The following is a 14,488-nucleotide window of genomic DNA, read 5'->3' on the forward strand; positions in this document are numbered from 1 at the left end:
TCTGAGCCACCTTCGAGGCATGTGGGACTACAAGCCCCATGATCCCCAGCCAGCACAGAGGACATCTGCCAGAAAATGGGAGTTGTAGTCCAGGCTGGCATCCTGTCCCCGTAATCCAGTGTCTTTTGGAATGGAGGTTCGATCGCCTGGGCATTGACGCTCCCTCTTCTGCCTCGGTCTTTTGGTTCTCGGGCGAGCGACTTTTCGTCTCACCGTTTTGCCCTCTGGGAAATAAACGGGTGTTCTATGACCGGCCGCACCCACCCTGGCTGCCATTTGAACAAGCAAGCCTCCCCTGCCACGGCAGCCATTTTGCGAGAGTGCCAATGACACTCGTTCCAAAGGTGCCCACCAACCCAAAAAAGGTTTGGGGACCCCCCTGGGCATGAGCTGATTGGGTACTCTGTGGAGTCTACACCCCCCCCCCCCGTCTCAATGTGTCCTCCTGCTGTATTAATAAAGGGATATTGCTTTGAGAAGTCCCTGTCCCCGTCCCGACTTGGAAACAAGTTCACAGCCACTCATCATCCCTGCCTGCAGCCTGAGCCAAGTTTTTTTTTGGCAGGGGGGGGCAGAGGGAAAAGGAACCTCTCCCCCCCTCCCTCTTGTAACAATGCAAAATCGAATTTTCACTCCTTTTTGGATGGCTTATAGATCTCCCTCTCATATACAGTATATATGTAAAGAAAGGACTTGGACTGAGTGTAAGCAATTCTATCTTCACCCCCCCCCCCATTAACCCACAACTTACGTTCTTTTAAAGAGTTCGGATTCTGCAGTGTGTTTTTAAAGATACAGTCTGGAATCCATTGGGTGGGGGGATTCCTCCAATCCAATAGATCTACCTCCATTTGTGTGTGTCTGTGATGGAACTGGGCTGGGGGTCAACTTGGGCACTGGTTTATCCCCAGAGCTGGGGACTTTTCTGCCCCCCCCCCCCGTTCCAGTACCAGCACAGGACGTTTTTCATCATTGTCCTGTGTCAATCAAGATGGCCCCTTTCCTGACATGCAGCTATCGTTTTGGGGAAGCCCTTGAATTTTTAAAATGAGAAAACATGCATCATTTTTTTTTTTGAAGAATCAACAAGTGGACAGAAGGGAAATGTGTGGTTTCTTTGCCGCAAACACAAACACACACTTCTCTAATACGGACAACAGCTCACAGACTGCAAGGACTCGGAGATCAGCTGAGCCCAGTGGGGTCAGACCAAAGATCGCTGTAGCCTAGTATCCTGTTTCCAAAGGGGGAAACGCAGATGCCCCCTGCAAGCCCCCAAACCAGGCTTCCCTCATTTCAGCCTTCCCCAACCTGGTGCCCTATGGCTGTGTTGGGACTACACCTCCTAGCATCCCCCAGTCAGGGGCTGCCACGTTTGATCCTTCAACTGAAGGGTAGACCGAACTTTCATTCAGCTCGAATTAAGAGCTGGACTGGTGGAATGAAGCAAAGCCCCACTGAAGGGGTGTTGAAACTCTTTCAGCTCAAGGGCTGAATTCCATTTCGGGGAAGCACTCAAGGGCTGCATTCCGGGGGAGGGGAGGGGCTAAAAAAATAGTAGCATCTTCCAGCTTAAAGCTCTTTGTGCCCCTAACTTAAGCGTTGGGAGAGGCATTTCACCCTTTTAGAATGGGGTAAAAACTGCAAATGCCAGCAAGGCACCAAACAATTTGGGGCGTGAGGGGCTATGCCCCAGATTGAAGCCCAGCGTTCTGTCTCTAGCAGCAACCAGCTGCGTCTCCCTGCAGCTGGTTGCAAGCCAGGCCGAGCTTCAAAAGCTTTCTCCCCCAGCAGCTGGAGTGTTCATGCCCCGGACTACAGAAGATACAGAGACAGAGAGAGGGAGGGAGGGAGGGAGGGAGAGGTGCCAGGGTGGCCGCTGCTCTCTGCGACGGGGCACACGAAGCCGTTCAGGTGGGGGGCTCCTTCATGGGAGCAGCCGGCCTGGTGGGCGGGCAGAGGTGCTTGGTGCACCCCCAAGGCCGCTGCATGTCGTACTCCAGATGCATGTGGTTCTGGGGAGGGAGACCCATGCAGGCCCTGTGGAAGAGAAGCAAAAGAGCATGATCAAGGGGGCTTGGAGCCCCGTTCCCACACAGGGAGGCCAAGGGTCCCCGAACCCTCCAGAGCAGATTTGGTGGTTGTGCCAGGGGAGAAAAGAGGCGGAAGTCCCATTCCGCAAGGGGCCTTCTTTCCTCCAACATTTCTGGATCCAAGCCATCATCTCTTAGTTCAGCAGGGGAAGGCAGCAAAGAAGAATGAGGTTGAGAATTTGGAGGGCATGAGGTTGGAGAAGGCCAGCGAAGGGTGAACCTGCAGCCATCCAACTGTTGATGGACTACAACTCCCATTCACCCCAGGCAGCACAGTCAGGGATGATGGGAGTTGTGGTCCAACTTCTGTTGTCAGCCTCCTAGTCAAGCCGTCCCCCAATCCTGCACCCTCTAGATATGTTGGGACTACAGCAGAGGATGATGGGAGTTGTGGTCCAACATGCATGGAGGGCCCTGGATTGGAGCATGGATCAATTAGAGGCGTGCAGGAAGACGGACTCTAGGCAGCGTGAAATTGGGGAGGGGGGGTCATGTCTAATGGATTTGAGGGAGGGGTTCTAGAGGGGTGGGAATTTAGAGAACCCCACAGGGAAGCCATGTGAAAAGTTGCCATGGCAACCCAAATCTAGTCCTCTCAAGGCCGAGTCAGGAGAAGACTCCCAGGCAGGGGTTGCTATGGTTACTTGCACATGTTCTCCAGACACAGAGGTGTAAGATGTGTGTGGCCAAGGGGAGAGGGGCTCCATGCTGGCCAGAGTGTCCTCGAAAGATGCCCGTTTGCTCACCAGCTGAGGGCCGCTGGGAGTTGTGCACATGCAACACCCCACCTCAGAGGCCTGGTTCAGCAACAGCAGCCTCGGGGGTTTCCCAACCCCCCCTCCCCTGGAAAGGTGGGCTAGACAAAAACCCACACACACAGTTATGACATGATACACATGATGACTCGGCACATGACACGGCCTTATTCCTGTCGCAGGTCAGACTCCTGGTCTGTCTAGCCCAGAATGGAGACAGAGCCAGGCTCCTGGTGGACGAAGGGTCTTCCGTATCACACGAGCACAAGAAAACAGCATCTGATACTCCCTAATGAGTTATTGGGGGTGGAGGACAGAACAGTCTCCCCAACATCTGTCCATACATGTTTTAAGAGCAGCTGTACTGTAACGCAACTCTCCAAGCTACTGGGCAGCCCCCCCCACCCTGAAGGGTCACTTTTGGGTAAACACAGGTGTGAAGGTTATCCCAAAATTTGGCAAAGAACCTGGCACCTCTGAGGTGTGGTAACCAGTGGTGTCATGGCATCAGGGCTTGCAGGGTTGAAGCTCCAGGACTTTTTGCTTAGCAGGGATGCTGACATTATCTGCCACTGCCCACAGACCTCCCTGTTCTCTCTGAGCTTAGTTTTTAGTCCTCACAATCACTGGGGTTGTGGGGCTGGGGGGACACATGCATTTTTTCAGCCACAATATAGTGTTCCCTGTGGCCATGCAAAGCATTTGGGGGCGGCTCGGTCTTGGATGGGCAATTCAGACCCGTCAGCTTTACCAAAGACCTGCTCCTAGCAGATGAAAACTCCCAGAACTGGTTTGTTGATATGGGACTCCTGGGCATTATGCCACTGGTGGCTACCTGGGGTTGGGGTGAGGGGAGCTGGGCCTCAGCCCTGTTAGATTCGCACAGAGAAAGAGCTCGGGAGCATGTCCCCCTCCAAGCCAGACACAGAATTATTCTGTGCAAATGGCACACGAATCACAAAACCTGACCAGACTGTTAAAGCGGTGTAGCAGAGAGAGAGAGAGGGGCCAAGTTCACACAACATGACAAGCCTGAGTGTGGGTTGTCATTGAATCTTGGGTTGTTGTGTTGAATGAACCCTGCCGTAGCAACAAACCAGGGTTTGTTAACCACGAACAACCCACGGGGAGAACCCTGAGGTTGTGAACTGTGGGTTGTTTGTGGTTAACAAACCCTGGTTTGTTGGCATGGCTGGGCTCATGCAACACAACAACCCACGATTCAGCGACGACCCATGGTCAACCAGGGCACAGAGAGAGAGAACATCAGTTGCCACAGGTACACAAAAGCAAGCTACAATGGCCAAACTTTGGTTATCAAAATGGCGGCAGCAGTGGCCATTACCTGAACAGGTTCTCGCTGGCAGCTTGCTGGCGAAACAGCGCGTTGACCACTGGGGCGCCTTTGGGGATGAGCGGGGCCTTACACAGGAAGCTCAGCAGAGACAGGACGCTGTGCAGCGGCTGCAGGTCCCCCTCTCCTTCAACTGCCACCCAGATCTGTTGGCAGAGCTCGGCCAGAATCACCAAATCCAAAATGACGGGTGAGGCCAGCAAGGAATCCTGCAGAAGAAAGGGGACCATCATTCCAGGGAGGGTCGCTCCAAGCCAGACGCCTCCTTCCCAGATGCCAGAATTTGCACCCATTTCCTCGAGGTTCGGTAATATTGAAGAACTCTGAACTTTCCTGCTGTCTCTTCAGCATCTTCAGTGTTTTAATCTTGTTGATAGTTCCATTGTTATGGTGATGGTTTGCCGAGTGTTACAACTGTAAACCGTCCTGAGAGCATCTGCCACTCAGGCGGTGTACACAGTTAATTGATTAATTAAATAAAAATATAGAATAATAAAAATAAAATAAAAATTTAAAATGCAATCAAATAAAGGCTAGCCAAGAAACGGGTGCCTGTTGCTCCTCCCCAACTCAACACTTCAAACTCTTGAGCAGGAACCACAGGTGGAAAAACACACACCCTGTCCCATCCCATGATATGGGCTCCAGGGGTGGCCAGAAAGTAGATCTCCATATGTTTTAAAATTCAACACCTAGCATTCCTGACCATTGACCATGGTCTTGTGGTAGTTGAAGTCCAAGACATCTGGAGACCTTCCTTCTGCCCCCCCCCCAGCCCTCATGCAGCCCTCCCAGGGGCTTGTGGGAGTTGAAGTCCAAAACATCTGGAGACCTTCCTTCTTCCCACCCTGGCCCTCATGCATCCCTCCCTCTCAGGGGCTGGTGGGAGTTGAAGTCCAAAACGTCTGTAGACCTTCCTTCCACCGCCCCCCCCCCAGCCCTCATGCATCCCTCCCTTCTGCCCTGTGGTTCCTTACCCACCTCACACACATTGTGGATGACAATGATGTTGGTGCCTCCCAATGTGATCTCAGATGTGTATTCGTCCAGTGCCCGCTTGCTGTCTCCAACGTACAGGACATACTTGATCACCAACTGTCCAGAGAGACGTCTGCAGTGTCAGTGAAGAAGCCACGGCTAAGGAACCAAATTCCTCGCAGCTGAAAGATTAGCCACTCCCTGACATACAGCTCAGCAGACAAACACACCCCAAGTAGCACTGCACTGAATATCTCTCCCATGATTTTTGCAGGGGGGCATTCTCATTTAATTTGATCAAAAAGAAATTGTGTTCGCAAAGAAATTCAAAGGAGAAGAACATTTTGGCTGGGTTCGGGGTTCTTACATTTACCTTACTTCTGGGGTGGCTGAGGAGTGTGCATGAGTCTTTCATTATACAATCAACCTCTTTGGCAGCCGGCAGCCACCTTGGCTTTCCACACTTCAGTTAATTTTATATGGTGGCCAATTTCCCCCTCTTCCCCCACAATGCTTCAGAACAATGCTAGGTATGGGACATTGTGGAGGATGTAAAATGGGGGCCAGGCTGTCAACACAGGCAGAGCACCCCCCAAAAAAAAAACCCATAGAAAAGGGGAAACGAGCTGTGCTACAATCCCTGCCAGTGGTGAGCCCTACCATGAGAAGTGGTTGGAGAATTTCTCCTCCCCATGGAGAAATTGGGTGAAATGGTTCCCCTGATTTCTCAGCCCACAAATAGCGGGGAGGACTGTGCACAGCTCTAACCACAAGACCCTACCCCACCCCACCCTACACAGTGGTCCAGATGCTCCCCAGGCCCGTACAGCACAGGGTTCGACTGCACCATGTCGTCCACCATGTTGCTCTTGGAGATCTCCTTGGATCAGAACTGGGCTGGTGCAGAGAGGTTCCGCCCGTCATTGTTGCCAAGATGGTTGAAGCTGACAATGGAGATGGGCTATGGAGGGAGAGAAGGCAGCAGGGCTGGCGTTCTTTAAAAACACACACACATACACAAACAAAGCTTCTAGCCCTTAAGGGTATTGGGGAAAACCTGGAGTTACATCGTGGAGAAGTGGGGAAGGGAAAGTGCCTGTAGCACACATTTGGCAGGGCAGACAACATGTGTACAGATGTGCACATATGCACATACGCACCAAGACCCGAAGAGAGATACACAAAGAGACAAGCTGCCTTGCCCCAATTTGGGAAGCGAGAACTGCCCTTCGGAACAGGTCACGCTGGTTCGGAACAGGTCACGCCCACGAGGTCGACCTGCTGGGTGACCCTACGCCCCTTGCATGGAGACCTTGATGATGTGGCAGAGCAGAGCCCAGGAACTTCCCTGGCCATCAGTACACATTTTGGTTCATCCCCTTTTGGAGATCCTGTTCCCCCCAGTTCCTTTGCCAGTTCTTCCAACGTCTCTGAAGTTTGCTGGCCTAAAAACAGAGACCAAGGCATACACATACCTGCCTGCATCCCAGATCTCTACCATTCCCTTCCCAAGGGTTGCCAGTGCAAGCCCACCAGCTGTGCAAAAGGGTCACCAGCCGATGAGCTTGTGATCCGTGGCACATGAAATCCACAGGAGGCTTAGGGCACAACACGACGCATGTTTAGACAGAAAGAGTCCGACAACTCCCAGCCAGCAACGTTTAGGCAGAAAACGTCCTACAACTCCCAACATCCCCCAGCCAGGATTGCACCCTCAGTAGCTTTTTATTCCACATCTTGAGTCTGTACTGCAAAATATTACTGCAACAAAGGAAGACAGAGGGGCAGAGCTGATGAGATTCCAACCAGCAGAAAGGAAGGAAGAGGCACGCGAAACGTCTCCCTTTATTCCAGGGGTGAGCAACAGCCAGAGGTCAGTGAGGCACATTTCCCTGGCCCCTGTGCCCCACTTGGAGCAAGTTCTTGGCGGTGTTGTTCACTCCGGGCCGCACATTGCAAAAGTGCTCCATGTTGGCCATCCAGAGGACAATCACCTTGTCCACCCTGCTGGAGTTCTTGAAATCTCGGATGCCCTGGTAGATCTGAGCCATCTTCAGGGTAGTGTGAGGCCAGTTTGGGGAGGGAGTGGAGAGAAGCAGGTAGGGAAAATGTCAGACTCCAGACACAAACAGCAAAAGGGCATTTGGGCTCGTTGGAACTCAGCCCTGCACACAAACATCAGCAAAGGAGGAAGGAAAACAACAATCAAGAACATGCCAGATTCACGCGCACACGCGTGCACACACAAACATACCAGATTCACACGCGCGTGCACGCACGCACACACACAAACATCAGCAAAACAAACAAAAACAACGATCAAGAACATGCCAGATTTACACACGCACGCATGCACGCGTGCACACACACACACACACACACACCAGCAGAGGAGGAAGAAAAACAACAATGGAGAACATGCCAGATTCATACACATGTACGTGTGTGCGCACACACAAACATCAGCAAAGGAGGAAGGAAAACAACAATCAAGAACATGCCAGATTCTGAACCATGACAGTGAAGCCAAATTATCTAGAGCAGTGCTTTCCGAACAGTGTTCCACAGAACCCTGGGGTTCCGTGCAGCGTGAACAGGGGTTCCATGAGAAACCTGAGATACTAACTGTATTTGCCCCTCTAAAATATGAAATTATGGATGGGTCGAAAACACATGGCTGTCACAAGGCCTCGCTGCCTTCTGCAAGCTGGAGCCAACAAGGTAGGCAAAGCAACCACCCACCCCACCCCTCAGGCCATGGTGGGTGCACTTGAAAATTCAGGGCCCAACGAGAGTACAGCTTCTGTAACCCATGGCTGGCATATGCAGCCAGAGCCAGGACCTCGGGTACAGACTCATAAAGATCAGAGTCCGGAGACAACTGAACATACAAGACTGACTCTGGCCTGCTTGCGCTGGCTGTCTATATGCTTCCAAGCTCAATTCGACATGCTGGTTTTAACCTATGAAGCCCTACACGGCTCAGGACCATAATATCTGGTGGAACGCCTCGCCCGACATGATCCTACCTGTGCTCTACACTCAGTATCTAAGGTCCTGCTCTGGGTGTCCCCTTTGAGGGAGGCTTGGAAGACAGCAATGAGGGAGAGGGCCTTCTCAGTGCTGGCCCCCCAATTCTGGAATGAGGTCCCTTGTGAGGCCTGCCTGGCGCCAATGTTCTTATCTTTTCTGCACTAGGTTAAGTCCTATTTTTTTCTCAGGCATTTGGCAGCACAGGATGAGGTTTTAAATTGGACCTGAATCTGTCTGGTTAGGGTTGTCTGCTCAAAGTTGTTTTTAGATGTACGTGGCCTCCGTGTATACTGTTCGTGTGTCTTATGTAACTGACTTTTAAACTTTGCATACTGCATTTCAATGTTTTTCCATCTTTGAAAACAGCCCAGAGAGCTTCACTACGGGGCAGTACAGAAATGCAATAAATAATTATTAATCATAATAACTCTCATTCTCTTCTGCAAGTAGCAACAGGCAGCAGAGGTGAGCGTATGCACGTGATTGCTTCACTTTTGTTTCTGAATTCTGTGTGCGTGACAGGGGACAGCCAAGTGAGTTCTTCCAGACCCTGAGTAGCCAGCAGCCACAGCCAGAAGGTAGGAAAGTTTTTCTTTTCTTTTTTTACAACCTGGGTGCACCCCTAGCCGCTGCAAATCCATTTTTAAGGCTGGGGTGCAGCTCTAGGCTTTGTGCATTAATTTTAGGGCTCTTGGATCTGCAAATCCTTTTTTAAGGCTCGGGTAGAAGACACTGAATTGCAGACCAGAAGGTCGGCAGGACAGCAGTTTGAGACCCGAGTGCTGCATGATGGAGTGAGCTCCCATGTTCAGTCCCAGCTTCTGCCAACCTAGCAGTTCGAAAGCAAGAAATTGCAAGTAGATAAATAGGCACCGCCTCGGCGGGAAAGGTAACAGCGTTCCGTGCACCTCGGTGTTCAGTCATGCCGGCCACATGACCACGGAAACATCTTCGGACAGCGCTGGCTCTTCGGCTTAGAAACAGGGATGAGCACCACACCCTAGAGTCGGACACGACTGGTTGGGGACACCTTTACCTTTTTTTCTTAGAGATGTATAGGAATTCTGTTTGGGGGAAAAATTTTGATGGATTTCCCCAGTTCGGCCTGGAGGATTTCCTTCCATGGGTGTGGACCTGATCTGTAGTGAGTCAATCCCATAGATGGGTTCTGTTGTGTTTTTTTAATGGAGGCCATTTGCGCAAATTGTATCTTCCTTTCTTTCTTTGGCCTTTAAATTTGTGCAGATGGGGTTGTAATTTTTTTTTAATTGTTGATCTTGCGCGAGCGTGCAGGATTGCAAGTCCACCTCTCTGTTGTAGATATCCTTGTCAGTTTTATCCTCTCGACACATGACTTTGTTTAGCCCAGCAAAGCCATATTCCCTAGGTGTCAAAGAACTTGTCAATTCATCGTCTACTTTAGCACTTCTGAAGTGTGGGGAGGGAAATTGACAAGTACTTTGAAAAGTATGGAATATGGCTCTTCTGGGCTAAATGAAGTAGTGCAGAGAGAGAATAAAACTGACAAGGGTATTTTGAAGAGGGGAATTTGCTTTTGCGGGGCTCCGTAGCGGGCAGGCAGACCTGCGATTGTGCCCACTTGTGCAAGATTGCCAATTAAATTTTTTAAAAAAAAAAAATTACGACCCTACTTGGACAAATTTATTGACCCTGAAAAAGAAGAAGATTCAACTTAGGCAAATTGTTGCCATTAAAAAAAAACCCCGAATCTGCATATTGGATTGACTCGCTACAGATCAAGTCGATGCCAGTGGGGGGAAATGGAACGAAATCCACCAGGATGGAACCAGAAAAATCCATCAAGATTTTAGAGAAAATATTTCTTTAAAAATTATGACCCCATTTGTGCAAATTTTAAATCCAATTTGGGCATTTTTTAAAATTAGATTGCTTTTCAACTTTAGGGAAGGACAGTCCTTTTTAAAACAAAATTGTCCTCCCTACATTTGAATGTAGGAACTATCTTTCTTTCAACTATTACACAGATGTTTTGTGACAGTTTCATACTTTCAATTTTTATTCTTAGGGTTGTTCATCCTGGTAATTTTCCTTCATTCGACCCTCTATTATTTGTCCTTTGTAAAATATAAAACATCCCAAACAAACCTAACTTTTGGAAAACAAGTCAAAAGTCAGGCACTCTTTGGAGCGTTATTTGCGGCAATGTCTCAGTATGCAAATAGGCTTAATTTCCCCCATTTGGCTCCAAAATTTCCCTGCCCTCTCTTTTCTCCCCTGAGCTGGCACATATGGGTTCCATCCATATATTTCAAGCCCAGAAACATTCCGTGGCCAAATTAGCTTGGTAAATGCTCATTTAATGTTTCCTGGGGGCACCATGAGCACTTCGTGCATTTGGGGTGAGCTTCACAGCTAGAACAGAGCGTGCGATTTTAGAGAGAAGGACGCAAACTGGGGAGCGTGCTAGTCAAAGTCTCCTGTTCAGCAAGCCTCTTTCTCTCTCTCTCTCTGCTTCCCCACATCTGAAATAGGGGGATAACAATACCAGCCTACCTTTCAGGGCTGTATATGTCGGGGTGTTGAATCTCAGGCCCAGGCCAAATCCAGCGTACCCCAGGTAGGCCAGATTTGGTTCAGCCGCCCTGCATACCAGGCTGTCACGATCCTTTGTCCTCTCCCTTCACGATTCTGGGAACTCTCAGGCTGCATGGAAGCAGCTAATCCACACATCTAGGAACATCAGTAGAGGAGACAAAGTGGAAGTTAGAGAAGTTGCTGGCAGTCTGGCCATGAACTTCATGGCCAGATTAGCTTCACAGGGACACCCCTCCCTTAGGGTGGCTCCTTCCTACGTTGGCTTCTATGAGTGGTCAACGTGGCGGAGTGTCTGAGCCCCGCCTCTAACTTTTCCTGCTTCGCTCTGTGACAAACCCTAGCATCCCTCAAGTTGCGCCCCTTGCCCTCCTCCTCCTCCAAAACTTGAGTTCTCATGGAGGAATGGGGGAGCAGTTCAGCCTGGGCCATCTATGTGTCAAGGTCTTGCGAAGAAAGTCTTGCTGTATCTGGGCTCACTAGGAGGGTGCCTCCCTCTGTTCTTGCTGTTCCCATTCTGATTCTGAATCTGAGCTGCCAGACATCTCCACATCCTCAGATTCATTCCTGACACGGGCAGCTTCTGATGCTGCACTTTTGGGGCACCCACCTGCTCAGCGTGCGACCCTGTCAGGACATTGTCCGCCCTCTCCTCCTGGTTGGCTGCAATGAACTCCAGGATGTTGATGGAAGGCCGGGGCACCAGGCCTTCCATGTGTGGCCACAGCTGCTCCTGAAGCAGCCAGTCCAAGACCTCAGCCCTGTGCATGGCTCTGACGAGGTTTAGGGAAGAAATGTCCCAGCCTGGGGGCAGAGGCAAAGAAAAGACATTTGGAAGAACCAACAGCGAAAACAACATCCTCAACGGGTGCGACTTCGCATCGCAGTGTTACAAAAATTGTGTTCTTTCCCTGGTAGACTTTCCAATTTGTTTACCAAGAACGAGAGGAGGCAGAGATCTGGTCCAACACAATTTTATTCTGCAGAATAAGGCAACCTTTGGGGCTAACGCTCCAACAAAGGTCACAATCAAGTAATGTGATCCAAAGGCTTATATACACAAAGTCTCTGGAGGCTGTCTTATGCCTGCTCTCTACTAATCTCTTTGTCTAGCTGGGAAGGAGACAGGAAACAGGCAGCGCCTTTCACATACCCAGGCATGCACAGAGAGAGGCAGCAGAGAGATAGTTGTGTTCTCTAACATAAATACATTCTTGGCATTCCTGAGTCTCTGATAAGGTGCTGTGTCTTTGTTAGCATGGCAATCTCACACAGAGGTAGAATAGACATAGCCTAGCTTATAAAACCATGGGGTAACAGACATATTACAACTGAAATTTCTATAACAGCAGGAAGAAGCATGTTCCCAGCTGTGCATCGGGAGGCTGCGACGATGCACACCTCAAGCGTCTCTTGCGGCTTGGGACAACCTTGGCCCGCTGTGGGTCCTGACCCTTAGCAGAAGGCCCCAGGTTTACTAGAAGTGGTACTGTGCAACAAAAAGGAGGCAAAAACACCTCACTTGGAGGGGCTGGGTGGCTGGAAAACAAGGGTGGGCCTTTTGGGTGTTTTGGCCAAGAACTCCTATCACCGTCCTGGCTGGGAATGATGGGAGTTGTAGTGCAAAACATTTGGAGGGCACCAGGGTGGAGAAGGCCAAATGATCTAAATCGCTATTCCGAGGGACTGAAGGCGGTGTTAGAGTCAACGCAAAAGCGGCATCAAAAGCAACTGCTTGTGGTTCCATACACAGCGGACCACATTCCCCTGGCTTTTAGAAAGGACATGAAGACAGCTCTTTTTAGTTTAGCCCAGGGGTGGGCCACTCATGGCCCTCCAGAGGTTTTTTGGCCTACAAGTCCCATGCTGGCTAAGGCTGATGGGAGCTGCAGCCCAAAACATCTGGGAGGCCATAAGTGGTGAACCCTTTTGTTCCATCTTTTGAGTTACGCAGCTGTTGTAATGGTTAACTGTTTTAAATGTTCTTGGGCTGTTGTTTTTAATTGTGCAAAGGTTTTACTGTTTTAGGGCGCAACCCCATGTGTGTTTAGATGGAAAAAGCCCTACAGGATAAAGTTGGGAGTTGCTGGGCTTTTTTCTGTGTAAACATGCACAGGATTGCACCCTTAAATGGTTTTAAATTGTTGATGCCTTGATGGCTTTTTACCAAATAGGTGTATGACTGTTCATAATAAATAACATAAATAGAAGGCTATCCCACTGTCTACTAGAGTAACACACCCAAAATTACTTCCAAAATTCTAAGTCCTGTCAATTTAAGAGAGAACTCCCTAGATTCTTCTCTCTCTCTCTCTCTCTCTCTCTCTCTCTCTCTCTCTCCCCCTCCCATTCTCCCCCCTTTCTCCCTGTCTCTCCCTCTTTCTTCTCTCTCCCCCTTCTTTCTTTCTTTCTTTCTTTCTCCCTCCCTCCCTCCTTCTTTCTCCCTCCCTCCCTCCCTCTTTCTTTCTTTCTTTCTTTCTTTTTCTTTCTTTCTTTCTTTCTCTCTCTCTCTCCCTCCCTTTCTTTCTCTCTCTCTCCCTCTTTCTTTCTCTCTTTTTCTCTCTCTTTTAGAACTTATAAGCCACTTCACATCAAGAGATACCAGAGCTGTGTACAACAAATTAAAATACAAAATACCAAAAAAAAGTACAACAAAAACAGGAACATCAGTAAGACAGAGGCAGTGTTGTGTAGTGGTTAGAGCATTGTACTGGGACTTGGCACACCCAGGTTCTAGTCCCCACGCAGCCATGAAGCTCACTGGGTGTTTTGGGGCCAGTCCCTAACTCTCAGCCTAACCTACCTTGCAGGGTTGTGAGGATAAAAAAGGGGAGGAGGGGGACCATGAGGGCTGCCTTGGGCTCCTTCCAAGAGGAAAAAATGGCAGGACAGAAACATAATGATAAAATAATGTTAAAAATTAAAAATATAAAACACAGGCTAGAGCGTAGTCATTAGTGAGGAAAGAAAAGTTTTCAGCAAATGCCCCAAACAAGCATCTTTTTCAGTCAGGCCACCGATTAAAATGTGCGGCCTGGATTAGAAGGTAAGCGGGGTACCCCCCCTCCATTGACTCCCCCACAACCGTACCCCAGTTGCTGTCCATCCTTTTTTTTTTGCACGCTTTCTCCCCCTACTGTCAAAAACAATGTCATTCGGATCAACCATGGAGAGCAGATGGTGGAAAGGAATGTAGGCCTTGCTGGTGGGTCCAGTGCCGAGACGCACGGTGGACGCTTGCAACAGGGAGCCATAGTAGTTGGCGTGCTGCAGGGCAAAAGGGGAGAGGTTTGGCATCAGAGCTGGATGGTGATGCCACCAACAGCTACGCCCTGAGAACTTCCCCAGTGGCAGAGGAATCGGGGCAGGGGGGGCAACTTCGCATGCTTAAGTTGGGGGGGTCTTTGATCTCCAGTTTAAAAACATCGCATGTTGCAGGTAGTGGGAACACCCCTCCTTCGCCTGAGGGGCGCCCCCGCCTGGACGAGCCATCACTGGTCAGAATGAGATCATCCTTCCCCAAGCTGGAGCCCGCCCACCCTAGATGTGTTGAACTACAAATCCCATCACCCTCCAGCCAGCTTGACCGAGGGGAAACAGCAGGCATTGTAGCCCAGCACATCTAGGGGTTTGCCAGCTCGGAGAAGGTCGGGAGACCAACATTCCGGCATAGTTTTTGCAGTCCTGCTCCAGATCACTCC

General features: G+C 50.0%; 1 pseudogene; it reads right to left on the reverse strand.

The window, feature by feature from the left end:
* Positions 1-1,815: 1,815 nt before the first annotated feature.
* Positions 1,816-14,279, reverse strand: LOC146334082 (inositol-3-phosphate synthase 1-A-like; annotated as a pseudogene).
* Positions 14,280-14,488: the final 209 nt, after the last annotated feature.

This window comes from Heloderma suspectum, chromosome W (genome assembly GCF_057233095.1).
Source record: "Heloderma suspectum isolate Gila_16-S chromosome W, 16-S_ref, whole genome shotgun sequence".
Lineage (NCBI taxonomy): Eukaryota > Metazoa > Chordata > Lepidosauria > Squamata > Helodermatidae > Heloderma > Heloderma suspectum.